This window comes from Acanthochromis polyacanthus, chromosome 5 (genome assembly GCF_021347895.1).
Source record: "Acanthochromis polyacanthus isolate Apoly-LR-REF ecotype Palm Island chromosome 5, KAUST_Apoly_ChrSc, whole genome shotgun sequence".
NCBI lineage: Eukaryota > Metazoa > Chordata > Actinopteri > Pomacentridae > Acanthochromis > Acanthochromis polyacanthus.
In genome coordinates, this window is record NC_067117.1 from 29,624,553 (window position 1) to 29,642,063 (window position 17,511).

The 17,511-nt window shown below is 38.5% G+C and overlaps 1 protein-coding gene across 4 annotated transcripts in view; it reads left to right on the forward strand.

Annotated features, from left to right (window-relative positions):
* epha8 (eph receptor A8) overlaps positions 1-17,511 on the forward strand; it is a 140,964-nt gene that overhangs the window by 68,530 nt on the left and 54,923 nt on the right. The gene's annotated exons all lie outside the window — the stretch shown is intronic.

A 17,511-nucleotide genomic window follows, 5' to 3' on the forward strand; every position in this document is an offset into this window, starting at 1 on the left:
GAGTTAAAAGCAGTAGAACAACTGATAAATGATCTTCCAGCTGTATGTTGGTGCACTTTGTTTGCAAAAAGGACTAAATGCAGGATTCTGTGGTGGCAGGTTTGTGATTTTAGCATTAGGCTAACTCAGGCTAATGCTCCTGACACTCATGCTGATTGGGGATTACCATCAAGGAAGTGTTTTCTTATGATCTGTACAATTGTGTAGCAACCCCAGAATCCATCGTGTGCAGGTAATGAGAAGATATTCACTAATCTGCCAAAAGTAAAAAGCAGTTTAAAAAGAATTGTTTTGTGCTTTTATTTTGACATTCCTCATTAAATCATGGGTTAATTGTGGTGAGCAGACAGTAATGACTGCTGTCCGGTTATTGTCTCGACAGGAGTATTTCTGTATTGAAATGAAAGTGGACAGTCATTAGACAAAATTTGCGTTGTCAGTTTTTTTATAATGCGAAGAAGAGAAAGAATGAGGAAAAAAATGCAACAGCAGGGTTACGGTGGATGGAGAGATGAGAGCAGATCAAACTGTGAACTCTCCTGAGAAATCTGGAGGTGAATGAACTTAAAGTGAGGTGAGCTGTAGCTGAGCAGAGGCTCTGCACTTAAACCAAGTAGATTATACAGTAAAACACTGCAATTTTGCATTCACTTACCATTTTTCCTGTACCACTGGTTTTCCGTAGATTTTTTTTATTATTTTTTCTCTTGCTTTGAAACACAAAACGTGTTCTAATTTTGTTTTCAAAAATGCAGATGATGACCCCTTTTATCTAATCTAAAGGCTTTTGAAGCTTTAATGTAGCTACTACACAGCAGCATATGCAGCCTGATGCCTTTCAAAATAAAACAAGTTGTAATCAACAATGGGTGTGGATATTTTCCACTTGCATGTGATTCAGTGAAGTTAAACACAGCAGACAGTTCACCGTGACATGACACTTCTCAAAGCCAAAGCTGCAGATTTATCAACCAACAGTGCTCTCCAAAGTTATGTTCACAGTCGAGTCATATTGATGCTTTGTCACTTTAAGCATCGGAATCTGAGTCCGATGTTTTCTCCTACTTTTGAAGGAGCTCTGCTGTCTCCAGATGAACTGCAGGGATTTGATAAACTGAAGCTTTTCTTATAGTTTAAAGCAGCTGTGGACAACAGATAATATAACTATCACTACAGTATGATTTCTATACTGCATAAACGCAGTTATTTCCCCAAACTTCTAAAACTTTCAAACTTCAAATGCTTTAGTTTGTGTATATTTGAAGCTTTCTTCTTTTCATTGCTGCAAGTATAGAATGCACTTTGCCTTGATGAAATCCTTAAAAAATAAAAGATAAATTAAAGATAAAGTGGCAGCAGAGTGACTGTTCTCAAGTGGACCAGACTAGTAAAATCACAACATAATAGCCTATAAATAACAGCAACTCCAACTTTTTCTCTTTGTTTTCATGCAAAAATTACATTCTGAAAATGTTCACAATTAACAAACCCAAAACATTATGAACAACCTGAATTTTCAAAAGAAAAGTTGGTGCAGTTTCAACAATATTATGCCTCAGTTTATCATTTAGATGTTACAACTTATAGATCCCAGTGTGTCTATAAAGGCACAAAACATTTAGTCACAGGCACTGAACAACATGATATTTTACTATAGCAAAAAGAAGAAGAGAGATCCGAGGCACTCCGAGTTCCTAAAAGTCCTTTATTAATACATGGATGGCAGTTTACGCGTTTCGGCCACTACACGGCCTTCGTCAGAACATAAAGGCCGTGTAGTGGCCGAAACGCGTAAACTGCCGACCATGTATTAATAAAGGACTTTTAGGAACTCGGAGTGCCTCGGATCTCTCTTCTTCTTTTTGCTATTTAAATGGATTTTTTGTACTAGATCCTGAAGAGCACCCAGTACACCTTCTTCTGTCCACTGACGCACTCATCTTTTTCTTGTTTTTTTCTATGATATTTTACTACTCGTCAGGATGAAGAAATCATTTTAAACTTACACTAATATTCATGTCTGTGTACTAATCCTGACCGCCTAAACTGACACACTATTAAGGAAAAGGTTAAATTGGCCCCCAAAATGTAAATGTATAAAAAAACGCATGAAAGTTGTGGCAGTGCATGAACAATAGGGTTCCACCAAACCAAACTCTGAAACTGCTGACTGCTGTTCTGTTGCACAGTGTTCAGTGTCTTTGAATATTTTCACAGGAAGGATTCGTTTCCACTTTTGCAATTTTTACACTTTGCAAAGTCATCCGACAGCCCTGTTTTGACACCCCTGTTCTAAGACATCTATTATAAACACCAACAACTCCTCATTTCAGTGACTGCCACCTATTTGGTGTTCTGCCAGCAACCATGTACAATGCACTGAGCACTAACGTATCAAATAGGCATGTAAAGCCCATGTTAATACAATACAATCACTTTATTAATCCCCAAAGGGAAATTCAGTTGCCTGGGGTCTCATCTGTTTCTCTTTTGAATTAAATAGTCTAATTGCTGATGGTAGGAAAGATTTTCTGATTTTCTGTTACGGTTAAGAACTTATTAAAACTCACTGCAAAAACTAGAACTAGCTTGGACCAGCTGAACCAAATTCCTATCATGCAAACATGGCAGTTGCCCATTAATGTGACCGTCTAAAAAGTTTCTCTTAGCTCAGAGCATCAGCAGTCTTAATGTCTGCAGAATGCAAAAAAAAAAAAAACACAAAAAAACAAAAAAGCATCAGAAGCAACACGAGTGTGGAAGGGTTCTAACCTTTTCTAACATCAGAAAGTCTGTTTGAAGCTGTGGATCATGTAAAAAAAAGTTATAAATGAAGCGAAGCAGTTCAAGGTCTGGTCAAAAGCTTTTCTGAGGTTTCTCAAGCAGATAAATAGTCAGAAAACAGCCCAGTTCACTTTTCTCCTTCAGTCAGTCGTTGCTAATGAATAATGAGTAAGAAGTTTGAGATCCTTGATCTCCTCTTGTCTTTTTTTTTTTCTCTGTTTGTTTTGGTGCTTTTTGATTTTTATTTTTTTTATTTTTATGTTGTCCTGGGGTTTTGATAGGCTGACCTCATTTGGAGACCCGTACATATTTCAGGTTGCCATGGGTTACAGTAATTAAAACCTATTAATCACAGAGCGATGGATAATTAAACGCTAAAAGCAGTTTGTCAGCTAAACGAGCCGAACGAGACACGCAACGCCGATTCACTCGCATCCTCCTCTTCGCCTCCCCCTCCCTCACCCCCTCGCCCCCATCCGTCCCCCTCCTTCCTCCCATCACCTACACACACTCGTACACACGCTCACAAATCACTGTTGTGTCTTAACAATCTCACGCCCTCTCTGCTCAACACAGTGAGCAGCTCCTCGTCAAAGTGTGCTTAAAAGCGTATTGCATGGTGTGTGAGTGTGTGTGTGTGTGTGTGTGTGTTTGTAAGTGTGTGTGTGTCCAGTTCAGAGGGCCACATACAGACTTTCTATAATTAGTTGCAGGCAATTAGCAGCAGCACAGAAAATGCAAAACAGAGCCCAAAGCAGAGGGAAAGAGGGGAAAGAAAAACCACCTCGAGTTCACGTTTTGTTTACGGAACAGATTTTACCCACATTTTAAGGCTGATTTAAACGTAACACACTGCAGAGACAGCATCTTTAAAGGCAGGAAAAAATAACATAAAACAGAATTATTTTTGCTTCATGATAATCCTCAGCTGGAACCACCATTTTTTAAAAAAAAAAATCATTACATCATTGGAACCAGTGCAGACAGTGGATTCGCAGTGGAAAGGGAAAGAGTTTTTCAATCCATCCTTGGCTGACGTCTTGTCTCTTCTGGTACCAAACTGGGTCGCCGTGTTAATTCACCCTCGCCAAAGCCAGCCACAGTCACGCACACATGAGACCAGACGAGACCCAGGGAGGAGGGGAGGGCACGAGATGGTGAAAGGAAGACGGCTTAAGTGGTGAACGCTCGCACGTGTGTGTGTAGCAGAAGAAGGAAAAAAAAAAATCAGACATGACCGTGCGTCGATATATGTGTGTATATGAGCGTGCTTAAGTGGTTCTCCCCTGACAAAGGTGCAGAGCTCTGGCTGAGAGCACGGCATCATGCGTGTGTATGTGTGTGTGTGTGTGCGTGCGTGCCAAGGATTGCGTGACATGCCGTTAAAAGTGTCACAGCGAGAGAGGCAAAGGAAGACGGAGAGAAAACGAAGGCAGAGAGGAGGCTAGAGGGAGAGAGACAGCAGCAGAGAGGTTGTCTGGACCCCTCGTCCACTTGAGTTTACATCAAAACAGAATCTGTGCGGGTGTAGCTGCGCACACATGTGGAGGCGTGTACTGTATCTGTGTGTGTGTGTGCGTGTGTGTGTGTGCGTGTGTCTTCCGCTGCCAGTGAAGAATGGATTAAAGTGCCCCATACAGTGAGAGCGATCGAGGACACACTGATATAAGACACACACACTTAGTCTGGTCACATTTACTCAGATCAGCCGGCTCATCCAAGCCTGACACACACACACACACACACACACACACACACACACACACACACACACACACACACACACACAGAGGGAGAAAGAGAGAAAAGAGAGAGAGGAAAGGGGTGGGTGTGTAATATAGTAGCACACACACACTCTATTTATATGTATTTACACTCACTGGCTCTTTTTAAAGGCACATCTAGGTAATCTGGCACCATCCAGTGCAACCATGCTGCCATAAATTCTACTTTTGCAGACTTTTTGTTAATGCTGTCAGGTGATAATGTTTCTTATTGGTAATTGCATTGCATTTTTTAAAGTGTTTCTAATATAACAAACACTTTAAAATGTAACGTAATCCAGAACAGAGCCACCTCCCACCAGCTATTACCTCAGTAATAATCAGTACATGAGAGAATCACTCCCTTTTTGACATCAACAAAAGCTGAAAATGTACACGCTTAGTGTTTATTGCAGATCTGCATTATTAGATTTCATTAGTTTCCACAGGTGTATCAAATAAAGTGGTCTCTGGCTTGCATTTGTTACCATTGATATTTTTCTGCTTGATTTAAAGTTAAAATGTTAGATATGCGTTTTTTTTTTTTTTTTTATTTTGCACACTGTACATTAGTTTTTGCATTATAGATTTTTCTGCCTTTCTGCACACTCTATATTCTCTGCATGGTCTACTGTACATTACAAATATTTTAATTACCTCACTAAAAGCCCTCAGTGTGTTTCAGGAGCCCTGTGAAGAGTTTAGAGCCACATGTGTTTTAGGTTTACTGTGACTGTAGCTGCTGTAAGCTTCATAGACAGTATTACTAAATGAACGAGGCTACAGGATGGTAGTTCATCAGCTCTGTGGCTAGAAAAGAAACCAGATGTGGAAGCTGTAATTTATGTGTGAAACAAACTGAAACATTCCATGCTTTGTGTTTTTTAAAGCCACCCCTTTGCTCCAGATATTAAATTTTCCTCTGCCAAATGAAATATTGATGACTGGCTGAGCAACAATCCTAATATCAAGTTAGAAAAGTTCGATAAGTTCTCATCTTACAGTTCTCCTTAGTCTACTCCTTGTTTTTTTTTGTCTGAACCACAGAAGTTCAGTTTTTTTTATATAAATTTATACTGTGATTATTAAGATTCTTGTTGCCTGATTTCATTCACAAAAAATATAAATAGAAAACATTTAAAGTAATGAATTAACACCATTAGCTGTTTTTCAAAAACTCAGCTGACCTACTTCCTCATGGTTGCAGTTTGCTGACAACCTGACACAACCAGTATCAGGATTTTATTTTGAAATCCCCTCTAGACATTTTTTTGGAATATATATTAAAATACTGTCAGGTGAAACTACTTTTTAATGCAAAATACTTTCCAGTGGAAAAGTTACATCACCTGGTTCAATCAAATCTGAAATCACTGAATATGCAAGTGTGTGTGTGTGTGTGTGTGTGTGTTTTTTAAAAAAGGTCTTTTAGACTGCTGGATGTCAGATGTCTGATTGTTTTTTAACTTTACGTGAACTTGGGATGTAAAAACTGCTCACAGGTCCATGTTAAAATAAAAGCATAGCTTCTAAAAGGGTGCAAAAATAGCTAAATTAACACCATCCTGTTCAGAGCTCAACATTTTCTGTAATGTTAAGAAATTAAACTGTTTTTATTCTTACTAACATCCATTTAAAGGAGCCTTAAATGTTTATTTGTCGTTTTTTAAAATCACTTATATTGATGATGTTTTTCAGGCATTTTTCCTTCTTTGTCATCCTTTAGGGCATCGAGAAAAAGATCTGAATTCCACATTTCATTTTGATCCAAAAGCAGCCTCTTTTTTTTAATCAACATCAGAATAAAAGAAGATGTGACTCTACTTCCTCCTTACAGAAATTACAGTCTGTGAACTTCATGCATTTAGTACGGATCAGTTTTGACCTTTTCCCATTAATTTTTGTAGAAAAGGGTTAAAATATGTGTACTGAGAGACAGAAGAGAATAGTGTCACTATAACATCAAAACGTGTCATAATATGCAAAGAAAACAGAAACGATGACAACACTGCAAGTCAATATAAATATAAAGGGGACAGAATTAAATTAACATCTTTATTTATAGTTATTTCTGCATGTCTATTCTGTATTTATTGTATTGTGTGGGCCTAACCTCCTCAAACCAAGTATTTCCATCAGTACACCAACCAGTTGTGCTAACTTTCTGTTAACTGAACACAGTGGCTTTGAGGTTAGTCTCTCATTTTAAAAAAACATAGAAAAATAAATACACAAAACAGCCAAAGTTTGATATTTAATAATTTATTTCTGCAATTATTTATTTATGCCATACGTCTGTTATAGTTTTAACCCCTTGTAACAGTAAAATCATGACCAGAACAAATAATCAGATTTAGGAAATCAAGGCTGTGCAACCCACAGTTTATTTTTTTTTAAAAAGCGTTATTTATGGTGTTGAGTAGCATTTGTATCAAAGAAGATGATTTAATGGTATCAAATATTTTTAACATGATGATTATTTTAACAATAATTAACAATAAAAAATAACGGATTTTTAGGATTTTTTATGTCAAGGAATCGTATAGAATCGTATAGAATTTTATATTATATAATGCCTTTTTTCTGCACAGTGGGGTAGTGGTTAGCACTTTTGCTTTGCAGCAAGAAGATCCCCGGTTCAAATCCTAGGGTACGCCTGGGATCTTTCTGCATGGAGTTTGCATGTTCTCCCTGTGCATGCGTGGTTTTTCTCCGGGTACTCCGGCTTCCTCCCACAGTCCAAAAACATGCTGAGGTTAATTGATTACTCTAAATTGTCCGTAGGAGTGAATGTGAGTGTGATTGTTTGTCTGTATATGTAGCCCTGTGACAGACTGGCGACCTGTCCAGGGTGTCCCCTGCCTTCACCTGAGTCAGCTGGGATAGGCTCCTCTTGCTTTTAAAATAAAGAAAAAAAAAACACCAGACATATTCTTAATTAGTGCAGTAAAGGAAAAATGGTGACCCAGTTTATCTAATCCAAGGTGTTTCTAGCCTTAGTTCTCCTTCTAAACAGCAGCATTTTGCAACATGGCACATTTCAAGATTAAAACTAGAAATGGTTACAAATAAAGCTAAATACCAACCGTGATTTTAAAACAAGATTTCAAGCAATTTGAAATGCTTGTTTTGAGTGTATTTTCTGTATATTTGAAGCATTTTTCTTTCATTGCTGCAACTTTATGCCATTCATTATTAAATAGTGAGTAAAAACTGCTTGATTTTGGTTATTTTATTTAAATCTTGCTTGTAAAATATAAAACACCAAACATATTTTTAATTAGTGCAGTAAAGGGGGGAAAAAATGCAGATTGTGACTCCATTTGTCTAATCCAAGGTATTTCTAGCTACTAAATAGCAGCGTTTACAACATGGTGCATTGCAAAACTAAAACAGGAAAGGGTTAAAAAAAAAAGCCAAGTACTGACCATAATTTCAAAATAAGATTTCAAGCAAGTTGAGGTGTTTATTTTGAGTGTATTTTATGGATATTTTAAGCATGTTAATTGCATCACATTAGCTACATGTATGTGGTTGATAAAATGACTGCAGAGTGACGTCAGAAGCAGACGTGCTTCTAAGACATCTATGATAAAACCCCAACAAGTCCCTGCTTCATTTAAAAGAACACTCAGTTTTAACCAAGACCATGAATGTGTGTGTTTTAGTGTGTCATCCCTGGCAGCTCCTGTAATTCGTTACCTCTTCCCTCTTAAGCAGACAACAATTACTGGCTCCTCCGCTCACTGAGGGATTGTGGGATTGCTCAGAGCCTTCCTGACTCTCGTGTCAGCAAACTCCCCTCCATGTGTCTGAGAGAGAGGAGGTGAGGCGGGGGTTTAAAGAGAAGGCTGGCAGGCAGTGAGGCAAAAAAAAAAAAAAGCATCACGAATAAAAGGAGAGGTGAGCAGGGATGAAAAAGAGGTGAAATAAAAAGAATCAACGAACACAAAGAGATTATTAGAGACGCGGAGATTATGAAACAAAGTCGAAGGAGAGAAGTGAGGCGTCACAGAGAAAGAAGGTGTGACAGTCGGCCTCATAATGTGATCGTTATCTGTCAGTGTGGCACCGTAGAGAAATATCAGAGGAAGACAGCGGCAGGCAACAAGGAGGATTTAATATTCCTCTGTTATATATTTATTTTGTCACTCGCTCAGAGGGGAGCTCAGGGCTTTTGTCCTCACTCTGGCCTCCTCTCTGCCGTCACGTTTTGTATTTTCCACTCTCACACACGTCCGATGCACATATGCAGACTTAGACACACACTAACACACAACACAACACAACTCCTGACACAGAAATGTGCACAAGGTGAAGTTCCCTCATAGGTCCCAGAGGTGTGCACAGGTAATAACATCTGTCACTCAACGTATGATTAACCCTTAGATGCATAAATGAGTCACAAATGACCTGCTGAGGACGTTTTCTGGCAGTATCTTTGCAATGACATTTTTTTTAGCATTTCATATTCCTCAAAAAAACATGTTTTTGATGTCATCCCATTTAAACTTTTATGTTACCTGTTATACTATTGTAATATTTGTATTACTACCCCAAACACTTTATCACTTATAATATCATATAGGTGACAGAGAGCGGCAACAACTGGAGGAAAGAGTGGAGAAATGTCAACAAAATGGGTGTTGTCTCTTTATGTCCACCCTTGAAATGTAGTGAAAAACTGAGATTTGGAAATTTGTGTTTTTTGTGCCTTACTTATCATTTTGTAAAGATATTGTTTAATTTTGCTTTTTTTTTTAAAATTGTATTATTTGGAAATATCGGAATTTGCACATTATTTTACATTTTTGTCTCTGTGATCACATCACTCCAAAAAAAAAAAAAAATCGGATATTACAATTAAAACAGTTACTCAGTACTTTCAGTACTTGAGTAGTCTTTTCACGAATACTTTTTTACTCTAACTTGAGTAATTTTTTTTGGATGACTACTTTTTACTTCTACTTGAGTGATATTATTTTTGAAGTAATGTTACTCTTACTTAAGTACAATTTTTGGCTACTCTACCCACCTTTGAATATTGTATATTAATATTATCCATCCATTCATTCTCTATACACCACTTTATCCTCACTAGGGTCGTGGAGGGTGCTGGAGCCTATCCCAGCTGACTCAGGTGAAGGCAGGGGACACCCTGGACAGGTCGCCAGTCTGTCACAGGGCTACATATACAGACAAACAATCACACTCACATTCACACCTACAGACAATTTAGAGTAACCAATTAACCTCAGCATGTTTTTGGACTGTGGGAGGAAGCTGGAGTGCCCGGAGAAAACCCACACATGCACAGGGAGAACATGCAAACTCCATGCAGAAAGATCACAGGTCCACCCCGGGATTTGAACCGGGGATCTTCTTGCTGCAAGGCGAAAGTGCTAACCACTACCCCACTGTGCAGCCCTATTCATATTATATTGTTTAAAATTCAAAAAGTCTATATCTTGTTTTGTTAAGTACTGTCATATGTTGTGAATTTGCGCTATATAAATAATTTTGAATCAACTTAAAGTGAATGCTAACCCCGCTGTTGCTACACCGCATGTTCGCTCACTACTTGCAGATCAGACGTGCTTTGAAGTTTATTGTTTGGACACATCAGCAGCCCACGAGCTTCCATTTTAGGATTGTTATGTCTTCAGTTTCTGGACGCAGCACAGTGCTAACACTCAATGAGCCATTTCTCTTGTAAAAAAAACATGAATAGAAGGCCGTTCTATTTTTATGTTTGCATCGCTGCTCACATTCCTTGTTTAGTAAATTTAATTGATTATAATGCAAACAAAATGATAAGAGGGAAAACATTTTTTTATTAATACTGCTTCTGATTTCATTGTATTTTACTGCATACGTTAGTATCTACTTAAAAATTAGTTAAGCCTGGGTGCACAAACAATACTAATGGCTATAATGCGAACACTGTACAGACAGCTGTATTTATTATTTGTGTGATTTCATCTACACAGTTTAAGGTGAAATTAGGCTCATAAATCTTGTTCTCTGACACGCAGCGAGCGCCGCGGAGCTGCCGTGTCTTTCAGCCGAGTCCCAATATGATTTCCTCCAGGCTGCAAAGTTCCTAATGAAGATGCAGTTAAGTGATTTGGGGAACAGATGATTTGGTGAGAACTTCATTATTCCCCGACTCACGACCACTTGAGTGGAACACGATATTCATAATTGCTGTCAGAATCAACTCGTGGAGGCCAGCTATCGAGAACGTATAAGGAGCTCAAATTGAAATAGTCTCCAGAGTGGGAGAGACGAGGGAATACAGAGCGGTCAAATTAGTTTCATCCTCCTGGCAGTCTGTAAACAACTGCTGATCAACAACATTGTTACTGTTTGGAGGCAAATGACACCGAGGCTGCAGAAACACACCCACCACCACAGCCTTGAGGCAGGAAAGCCGCCTGGTGTGACTCACACACACATATGTATGACTTTACACTGAGTGACACACAATCCTCTGATGCCATTCCACCAGGGATTATTATCAACTCCAGTTAAACTCTAGGGACAAAAATAATTCTATTACCTCAAGGAAAATTCCATATTATTGCAATAATTCAGTTTGGTAGTTTGGCTGATTAAATCCCAGAGATCTGGAGGAACAAGGACATTATTTAGAAGATCCAAACACATGCAAGTTGTAAACTCACTCCCAGATCAGCCACAATTATTTGACAGATAGCTGGTAAATTTTCAGATGTCATCCGTTAACGGTGGTTTCGACATGTTGTTTCACGCAGGAGACTTGAACTAACTATTTTTATTTTGTTTACTTCCTCATTTATGTCCTTTTTTACTCATTCAGTTCCTTATCTACTCATTTATTTCTTTTTTATTGCCTCGTTTACTCATTTCCTGGTTTACATCCTTGTTTACTTACTTTATCCTTTACTTCCTGGTTTACCCCTTCCTTGTTGACTTCCCCATTTACTTCTTCTCTTGCTGCCTCATTTACTCATTTTGTAGTTTATTTTCTTGTTTACTTATATACTTCCTCCTTTTCTTCATCGTTTACCTGTTTACTTCCTTGTTGACATCCCAATTTACTTCCTCGTTTACTGCCTCATTTATTCATTTCCAGATATACTTCCTTGTTTACTTATAGTTCTTCCTTTACTTCCTCTTTTACTCCTTTGCTTCCTTGTTGACTTACTCGTTTACTTTCTCATTTGCTTCCTTATTTACTGCCTCGTTTACTCATTTCCTAGTTTACTTCCTTGTTCACTTATGTACTTCCTATTTTACTTCTGTATTTTACCCCTTGACTTCCTTGTTTACTTTGTTTATTTCCTCGTTTACTGCCTCGTTCCAGTTTACTTCTTTGTTTACTCAGTTCCATGTTTACTGTTCTTATAGTATTATTTTTTTGATTTGAATCTCATTTTGACTTTCACTTTCACTCCTGTTTTTAAATCCATGTTTGGTTTTGTTTAGGCATCAAAACTACCTCGTCTGGCTTAGAAACGGATCATTTTTGAGGTTTATAAATTCTTTTTTTCTTATTCACACAATGGCTAGAGTTTTGCTAATAGTTACTCTGGGTAGTTTAAATCATCAGAGTGGATGATAATGTGCTTTCTGGCCCTTTAGAAGATGGATGAGCTCCTTACCGGTTATTTCATGGGCTGATAAGAGAACTGGGCCACAGAATCTTTGCTGCTGAGGAGCTTGTATGATTCGCCAGAATCAAAGAACACTTTGGGTGTGATTATGTTGACCTTCTGCTGTTCTGTCTCTCTGTGCTGTGTGTTTCTTTAGCTCTATACCATCAGGATGCTAATTTTGAACTGAGGTTGCAACTACCTAGCAGCCTGGTACCTCAAATATTAGCCATGTGTCTGACTTTTTACGTGATTGGTGTGGATTGATGTGCTTTTATTTTTAAGAGTCAAAACGGTAGATGAATTGCAGCTTTGCATGCAGGATAAAGAATGACAATGTCGTTGTTTTACAAAGCTAATTAGCTACCAAGTTGTTGTAAGTCTTCTTTTGCTGCCCTGAAAGCTGTCTTGGGGTATAAGGGAACTCCAGAGAACCCAGTCTTGGGCTTTTCCTTCCAGTTGGTTCCAGGTGTACCTACCTTGAACTCCATTTGTAGACTCCTTCACCAGGTGTTATTTGGGCTCTTCTTCTCTTTCCTCGAGGGTTCCATGTCAGGGTTTGTCTGGTGGTGTTTGTCCCTAGTTTTTGTAAAATATGCCCAATCCAGTACTATCTTGTTTTCTCAATCATAGATCATTGCTGCTGATCTCATCCTACCAATTTATCTTTGGAATCTTTCTTAAATTGTTGATGAAGGTCTCTACTTTACTGATTGTATTTTTTGTCAGTTTCAAGTTTCAGAACTGTAAAGGAGTGGAGATTTTATATTAGAGTTGAAAATCGCATACTCCAGATGCTTTTAAGCTGCTAAAAGGTTCTCGCTTTAACTCACCTTGCTACGACATCTGCATGTGTACCACTTTGATTGTCAAAGTTACTCTCTAAAATAAGTGTAGGACTCCTCCAGCCTGCTGACATCTAGTTTGACTGGTTCATCATTGGTTGTATTTATCCTCATGATCTTTACTTTTCCTTTTTTCTTGTCGAAGTCATACCCTGTATCTGATAATGACTGTAAGATAGCAAAGTCAAGGTCATCTAGCTTTGTCCACAATGTCAACTGTAAAATATGTTTAAATAAATATGACCAACAAAAAATACAATTTCCAAACTAAAACCAGTTTGAATCAACAAAATGTGAAGGAAACTTTGATTATCAAGTTGAGTAAAAAACAAGTCATTGCAGGAATTCCACCGCTTTTGAACTTCAATATGTTAGAGAGGTTCCATTAATTATTTTCTTGAAAATATTGTTATCATAAGTGATGGAAACGATAGCAAAAACTATGATAATAGTAACAACAAATTAGGCAAATGCAGAACTGTGATTGGCAGGGCATGAAAAATGGCTAATTGAAACATCTCAATCAGCCAAATTAAGATATTCGACTTCATAATAACACTGGAAGTCCTTCTCACGGGCTGATTAATGCCCGTCATGCTCACACCAGACACACAGAGACACACATTTACTCATCACGACCACAGAGCGACACCGACTACACTGATGTGGCCAAACAAAAACACTTCACAAAAGCACAGAACAACAGCTATCACAGCTGCAGCAGACATGTGCTGTGCGTTGGGAAACGAGGCTCTGGGAACTGTTGACGCACAAATCAGTGTGTGTGTTCAAGTGTGTGCGTCTCAGCAGCGTATACATGAGTTTGTTGGAGAGTGTGAGCGTCAGTGGAGAGGGATTTGCTGCTGCCGTGCCAAGACTAATTAGTCTTTTTGTGTGTCTGGTTGGTCCTCATCGGTGGACGGCCGGGGATTGTGATTGGTCAATGCAGAGAGGAGGAAAGAAGAGGAGGAAAGAAGAAAGAAAGGAAGAGCATGATAATAAGGGAGAAGAAAGCAGCTATGAGGAGAGGAGTAGTGATAAAGGAAAGAAGGAAGAAGGAAAGGAAAGAGGAAAGAAGGAAAGGAGGAGGAATTTCAATAAAAGAACACGAAAGGAAGGGAGGAGGAAGGAAAAGAAGAGTGGAGGAAGGAAAGGACAGTAAAAGTGGGAGAAAGGAAAGGAAATGACAGAGGGAGGAAAGGAAGAATAGGAAGGTGAGGAGGGAAAAGAAAGAAAAAAGAGAGAGGAAGGAAGGGAAACTAAAGGAAAGAAAATGACAGAGAGGGGAAGGATAGAATAGGAAGGGGAGGATGGAAAGGAAATGAGAAAGAAGGAGGAAGGAAAGGGTGAGTGAGGAAAGGAAAGGAAAGGAGATAATGAAGGGTGAAAAGAAAGAGTAGTGATAAAGAAGAAAGGAAGATTAGAGGAAAGCAGAGAGAGGGAAAAGGACAAAACAGCAGGAGGGAAAGAGAAGAAAGGAGGGAAACTGAGGATTAAAGGAGAGGAGAATGGATTAAGGAATGGAAGAAGTAAAAGAAGAGAAGAGAGGGAAACAAAGGTGATATATAGGAAGGAAAAACAAAGGAGAGAAGAAGAAGAAAAAGGCAACATGGAAGGAAATGATGAGATGAAAGAAGAAAGAAGAGAGTAGAAATGAAAGAAGATAACAGAGAAGAATAAAAGAGTGGGGAAGAGAGAAAATGAGAAAAAGTGAGGATAGGATAAAAGGAGAAACAAGAGAAGAGGAGGGCAAAAGATAAGAATAAAGACAGAACAAAACAAAGGATTAAAGTGACGAAAGAGCAGGCATGAAAAGGCATGTACGAAAAGAGCAGAGGGGAGATGAGGAGAAATGTTAAAAGGAATGAAAAGAAAGAAAACAGCAGAAGAAGGTTCAATGATAAGAAAGGAAGGGACAATTTAAAGAGGAAGAGGGAAGGAAAGAGCAAAGAGGTGAGCTGAGCGGAAGGGAGAAAAAGAAACGAAGAAGGACGAAAGGAACAACAGAGAAGAGAAAGTGATGAGGGGACGAGAAAAATGAAAGAAAAGGATAAAGGTTATAGAAGAAAAGAGGAGAGGGAAGGAGAGGGGAAATGTTAAAAAGGAGTGAAAAGAAAGAAAACATGAGAAGGGAAAGAGAGATGAGCTGCAGAAGAAGGTCCAAAGGCGAGAAAGAGGGAAGGAAAGAGCAAAGAGGTTAGCAAAGGATGCAAAAAAGAGAAAAACTTATGAGGAGGGAAGGAAAGGAACAACAGAGGAGAGGAGAAAGGGATGTCGGGAGGAGAAAAATGAAAGGAAAGAATAAAGATTAAAGGAAGAAAGAGGAGGAAGATGAGAGGAGAGAAAGAGAGGAAACGAAACAGGAGAAGAGTAGAGAAGAGATGGCATTATTAAGCATTTTAATTCTGTTAAGCCATCGTGACTGTGTGTGTGTGTGTGTGTGTGTGTGTGTGTGTGTGTGTGTGTGTGTGTGGGTGAGTGAAAGAGAGTGAAAGCGATAAGAGAATGAATCGTATCTCAGCCAGACACAGCACTGCTGTGTCACTCAAACTTCCCTCCAATCTTTGTTGTGATTGGCCGAAGCCCTATCTCCACAGCAGGTGCAGAGGGCTACACATCGGCACACAAAGCAACTTTGCTGACGCACACACGCACATGCTTGCATACCCACAAAGACACACTCTCACAAACAAATCCTCTTATGCGTGGCCCATACGAATGCTTAATTCAGGAGTGGAAACGTCCGCACAAAAGGCCCGAGAGCTGCTGGGTGAATTATCGAGCGTCCGCCACCCTTGGCCTGCCGGAGCCACCCGTGTCCCAGTCCAGTGTCTAAGAGCTATTAGTGCTGACAGTAAAGAGACAGGCAACATGATAGCAGATCACTGAGAAGCTGGCAGCCTCCGTCTGAAGGGACTGCGGGACTTCTTCAAATGATTTTCTGCCCTGACTTCTTGTTGAGTTAAACTGATGTGCACACAGGGCGCTGTCACTTACTTCTCCTTCTTCCAGGCCTCCACCGGTGGGAGTGGATGTGGATGAACGCATGTGTGTGTCACAAATGTAATGATGTTGGCATTTCCAATAGAGGAACCAGCTGTGACACGATTTCACTCCTCTGTCAACATCATTTGATGAACAAAACTGAGACTATAGAAATGTGATGAGTTTATTTCATTTATTTAGCCTTTATTTAAACAGCTAGTCTCATCGAGACACTAAGTCTCATTCCCAAGAGAGACCTGGTCACTTATGTTGTGTGACTTGTCCTGTTGGAAGTCAGTCTGCTCTGATGCTATTGCTTTAACCATTAATTAGCTCTCATTTCACAGCAAAGTCAAACTCATTCAGTGGATCAACTCTGAGTTACAATTTATATTTTACTAAAACACCTAAAAATCTTATAGCTGGTAAATCACAGTTAGGGCTTTTGAAGTTACTAATTAAGATTTACTGTCAATAAGTTAGTTGCTACCTTGTTATTTCTGAGTTTATAGGAACAAAACAGAAACTAGGAAGTATTTCTAGATGGATTAAAGTCATGCTATCAACTGTTTATCATCATTCTAATACAAACTTTCCACTTTTAAAGTTTAAAACTCAAATATAATGTGAGTAACAATTATGACTTATTCTTTTAACCCTTTGATGCACATTATGGGTGTGACCCGGATGAGTTTTTATTTTCTATGTCTTTGCTATGAATACATTTTATTATTCAATATTCCACATAGTCCTCAATTAACTTGTTTTTTTTTATCATCAAAACAACTTTTTTAGTCTCTTTTTTTGGCCAGATTTATCCTTTCAGTTAGTGAAGAGCACACAGCAGATTAGACAAAGTTTTAGTAAACTTCATATTAAAAATTAATTAAAAGTAAAAAGTACTCTTCTGGATCACTGCTCACAAGCTTGTTGTGTGTCACTTAGTTTGTGATAAAAATATAAAAATATATATATAGGAATATGTGTCCTCTGAGCTTAACATCAGCTGAGCAGTCATGGTTGTACACATATAGTAGGATTTTATGTCAAAATGGGGCCTGAAGTTAAGGAGCTTCTTGTTATTCACGTATTATATCAAACAAATCGGCAGTAAATCTAATTACTATATTTTAATTTGCCCCTAAAGGGACTAATTTGCACAGCTGGAAATCCATTCAGATGTTAGACTTAGACAGTTGTTTTGTTTTTTCACAAATTTGCAAGCTTTCTGTAGATGCTTTCTGTAGAAACTGACATTATTTGTAGCATTTTGAACTATTTAATGAAACTATTCTAAAAGGATAATCACATCTTTTGAGCAGCACAGATACAAACTGTGATTTCTTTATATATTTATTCTTTCTTTTACTTTCATTCTCGTTGAAGGACATGTACTGAGATTTGTGCATTAGGGCTACTTTATCACCGTATTACATACATTTCAGTGATAGTATCACATCTCAAGGACAAATACTGTGTTTGTTAACTTTTAAACTT